Below are 5,043 nucleotides of genomic sequence, written 5' to 3' on the forward strand. Positions count from 1 at the left end.
TTTGACATTTTAACACTTTTTACTGTAAAGAGTGGATTGTATTTATAGACACACAGACTTGTTGCAAAAAAAAAAGTTCAGAAAGCAAGCACATTACAGAGAAACATCCTGGGAGTCCTGCCTGGACAGCTTTGCGTACAAACACAGGGGGATTCTCTTGCTGCTTTCACAGGGGACCAGGCCTCATGGCCCTGAAGACTGGAGAACAGATCAAGAAAACTAAACCACTCAGTCTTATTGAATGAGGAAGCATAAAAAGACCTTACTATAGGGTAACCTGTGAACAAAGCGTATTCAGTATAACCAGCTGGGTCATTTTTAATCAGAAGGTGGACATGTTCCTGGAGAAAATTGGTACTGAGGTGCTAACATCCAGGGTCTTCTGAGTCTATACATCCCCAGGAATGTAATAGTGGGTTTTATTTTAAGGATTTTTAGTTTCTTTTTTTAATCAGCATTTTGTTGTGAGATCCTGCAAATGTATTCTAATCTCGTCCTCTCAAGAATTGGTATAAGAGCACTTCTTAACATCATCTTTGCTTCACTCTGGCAGTGTCAATCTCCAGTTGAGCAGGGTAAACCTCTTTCAGATGCAGTGTGCCATTTCCCAGTTTACTTCCTCCTCTTACCTCCTATCTGTTTCAGTCAGTCAAAGAAATCAATCAAATCAGTGTTGGAAAAGCAAGAACTTGCAAACCATGGAAAGCACATTCTGCAGAGCCTGAGCACTCTTCTGGGGAGGAAACTGGAGATGCCTGTACTGGAATTAGAGAAGCAGTCTCTCAACCTACAACAGCATCGATAACCAGCAGAGAGCTGTGTGTTGAGGGGGAAGACTGGGAATCACTGGCCTAGATAAGAGCATCAGCCCTGCTCTGTCTCCTTATTCACTGTATGTTCTTGAAAGCATTAACAGCTGCCTGCCCTTCATGTCAGGCTTTGTGCAAAACAGGTTGCACAGGGAATCTTGATGGTGGCTGTGGCACAGCTGTGTCTTGGGTGTACCCTGAGGCCTCTGTTTCTCCTTCAAGCTGAAACTCTGCAGGTGACAGTGAGGATAGTACTGGTATGTGACAGGCTGAGGCATTGGCAGATGAGAAAAATTTGTTTTCTGATAGAACTCATAGTGCCTTCCCTTCAAACACTACTCTTCGAAACCAATATTTAAAAAGAACAAAATGATAGAGCATGTTTCCCCTTTACCTTAGTTGATGTTCGTCCCCCGTCCCCCTGCAAGAGCTTTCACTCTGCCCTTCCTAGCGTGCTGGCTGGCACAGGTGTGCCATGCGTGCATGGTGCACGCCTGCACTGCTGGGTGCTGCTCTGCAGACTGGCACACCAGCCTGAGATGAACGGCAGGAATGGACCATGGACAGGTACTTCTGTTGATTTGTTTGTTTACATTTTATGTTAAAATATTGGTTTGAGTTTAACTGTGGTAATTTATAGCCTCATGGCAAAATGAAGGAAAATGTCTTACTTCTACAGAGAGCAGTATTGTATGAGTTAAATTATCCCGTATTTTTAAATTTTTGTAGCTGGACTACACACAGATCTTAAGTTATAATGTTATTTTATTATTTATTATCATTTCTGTAGATCAGAAGGTTGGCTTCACTGCTAGCACAATTGTAATCTGTTTGTGTGATGTTACCTTCCCCCTGGTTGCTGAGGGGGATGGGAGCAGAGCTGGTCTCAGCAGCTGTCAGTAGTTGCTGCCTCTCGTGATTTCCAAGGATGCTGTTATACGAGAGCAGAGAACCTGTCCAGGCTGGTCCCAGAGGGTTGAATGCAGTCAGCCCCACGGGCCCTGTGATATTTCTTGTGGTCGATGCTGCAGTTTGCTCGTGTTGCTGGTAGAGTTGGCAGCCCCTGAGCTGGTGGGAAATGGTGATCAGGGAGTGAGTGGCTTTTGAATTGATCACAAAGTGAGTAACCTTCACAAGATCCTCTGGCAAGAGCATCCAAAAGGATGAGTGGAGAGGAGGGCAGCAGCTTCAGGCAGCGGGTACAAGATCGGGGTGACCGGCAGTGGATCTACATGGTGGATCACCCATGCAGGACCAAATGGGCTGCTGGAGAGGGAGTGACCAGCTCACCCCTGCCTGCAGAAGCAATACTCAGCTCTGGGTGAAGGCAGAATGTGGACGGAAGTGAAGCTCTTTTCTGGCTTGTTTCCTCTCCCCGTCCCTCATTTCTCCTTGCAAATGTTCTCTTGTCTCTTGGCCAGCAGCTGGAGGGAGGTGGCAGGGCCAGAGATGGCTTTGCTGTCATGGTGTGAGAGAGGTTTTGGTGTGGAAGAGGTGGTACAGATAGTTATTCAGGAGGCTAGAGGCCAGGGTGCAGGAATTTAGCAGTGGAGAACTGTGTGCATGTAAGATACGCACACAAAGAGGAAAGACCAACCTATTGCTTAAAGAGAGGTTGAGAACTACCATCAAATGTCCCCTGCAGCAGAGGATGCCAGGCCTTATGCCCCTGGAGGGACAGTGCCACTCAGATCTGGCAAGCTTCCTGAGCTCCCACAGGCAGGGCTGTTCACTGCCTGTGGGCAGCACGATGCCAACCCAGTCCATGGCCCTGTGGTGCCCACTGCCTGCGGGCAGCCCTGGTGTCCTAGGGCAGCCCTACAGCAGCAGGCCCTAAGCAGATCTGCCTCTGGCTCAGGCCTGTCAGAATCTCTGTGTACGGACTTCAGTCTGCGATGATTCAGTCCCTAACAAAAAGATCCTGGAGGGGTTTTGGTAGCTGTGGTTTCTGCTTAGAGCTCCTCCACCATGTGATGAAGCTCCTCTGGGCTTGTAGAGAAGCATAGAAGCTTTGATGTGTGGGATTTTAGGACCCTTCTGGGCCAGCTGTCCTGGGTGTATGCTGATTCCTCCCTGCCCTTGCCTAGGGACACGCTGGCCCATTCTGCAGCCTGGAAAAGCAGAGCTGTACCTTTCAGGTTGTCTGCTGCCACACTTAGCTCTAGTTTCTTTACGTGCCTGGGTTGTTGCATTGTTACTGTCCACCGTCGCTCCTCCTAACTGCTGCCTACTATGCAGTGTCCCTCTGGGACTGCCACTAGGGCTGTCCCCCCTTGCCTAAACACATAACCCTGTGCCTGTGGAGATGTAATCACACCTCCCCCTGCACACACATCTTGTGCCCTTGGCTATGTGCGAGCAGGGGTGGCTCAGCAGGGCCCTGCGTTCCTGGGACGGTTGCTGTCAGTTCTGCAGGGGGTTACATAGGCATTTTCTTTAGTGAAACCTACCCACAATTGCACGTAGATGTGATCTCCACGTTGCCATATGGGCGCCTCTGCTGCAGTTCCTCGCACTTTCTCTCGGGGTATGGGGCTGAAAGGTGTAAATCGCCCTGCTTCCTCCTCGCAGTAACAGCATATTTGCAGGACAGAATTAAACCATGGGTTCCCTTTTCAGCATCCCAGCTACCCTGATCCAGGGCTCATGGCTGCTGACAGCTCCTGAACACTAGCCTAGATTTTCTCCCAGAGCTGAATGTTGCCTTCCCCACTGTTGTGTTAAGTAACCATTTCATCTTGGCCCTGTCCAGTAGTGTTCATCTCTCTCCTCCCTGCTCTGCAGACTCCTGATACAAACTTGATTTTTTTTTTTTTTTTTGTATTGAACAGTGTACAGTGATGGAAACAAGAATGACTATCAAAGCAAACAATGCATGGAATAAAAAGCCAGTGTACTTCAATGCTTCTCAGCCTGGTCTGGTGATCTGGGAATGATTTCTCATGTACTTTGGGATAATGTCATGAAGCCTTTTAATAACTTACACGATGTTAGTGAGCAGCTTGTTGTTATCTGTCTCTGAACACAGCTGAACTGGAACTACTGGAAGGTCCAAGTAGCAGGGCAGAGGCTTGGTCAGACACACATAGCCTGCCAGGCACCCAGGTGTGCCCAAGTGTTGGCTTTTGCTCTTGTCAAATGAGTGATTTTTGTGATGTGAGCTGGGGGATTGAATCCACAACCATGACTTCTCATCCTGGGAACCTTGCTGTCCCATTCAGTTCCAACCCTGTTGGTGGGGAAGGTGCTAAAATGGATGAAGCATTCACTCTGTCAGCTTCCCAAGTGCTCCAGGGTCTCACATCTACCCCCTTCTATGCTAGAAAGTTTTCTTTATGCTCCATGTGGAGGGCAAACTCAGGGAGAGTAGAGAAAGTAGGTGCAAATACCAAGAAACCCAGGAGCATAGCATCATCCCTGGGGGCTACTGTTCTCCAGCAACTGGGACAGGGCCTACCTGCTTATTTGGAAACTTAGTTCTACATGAGCAAATGTGTAGGTTTAAAGGTGCTTCTCAAGGACAAATCACTGTCAGCCAGGCACATCCATTCCTTTCTCTTTCCCCTTTAGTCTTTGTGGGGAGTAGCAGCCACTGGCAGACCTCGGAAGCAATCTCATGTGTTCTGACATGAATACAGGCAGCTCATAGCTGGCCCCAAATCCTGAATGATTTTGCTGCAGGGTGCGCTTAACACCTGAATGACAGAGGAGTCTTATACAATTGTGCAAGCTCTCCTAGAGAAAGTGCATGAACCCTGAAACAATACTACTTTTTTCTCAACTTTGTACTTCTACTACTGCATCTAACAGCGCAGAAGTGCATGGTTTGTCATTTTAGGACAAAAATGCTCAATAAGCATGGGTTTGGAGAGGGTAGGGGGAGGAGGGAGTAGGGCCTGCCTAGAGCTGGGAAATGCTGCTACGAGAGTGGCAGTGAAAAAGAGCTGCTCTTGCAGCTCAACACAGCCCATGTGCTGTGGGACTCCTAGGTGCCAAGGGATAAGGCTGGGCAAACCAGCCTGCCTTGTTCTCAGAGCACGCAGTAGCTGTCTGCTGCCACATCAGTCACACCCTTGAGACTAGCTGGGCTCACAAAGCTGGACTTGGTGGGAAGTACAGGTGCCCAAGGGAAGCCTGTGACTTGGGCTGGCAGGGAGATGGCGGGGAGTGTGGTGCTTGGCCCTGGTGTTCAAGAGCTGGGAGGAACTGAGAGGTTCTGATTTGCCTTCCTCAT

This window comes from Leptosomus discolor, chromosome 7 (assembly GCF_034619465.1).
Source record: "Leptosomus discolor isolate bLepDis1 chromosome 7, bLepDis1.hap2, whole genome shotgun sequence".
In the NCBI taxonomy this organism is placed as follows: Eukaryota; Metazoa; Chordata; class Aves; order Leptosomiformes; family Leptosomidae; genus Leptosomus; species Leptosomus discolor.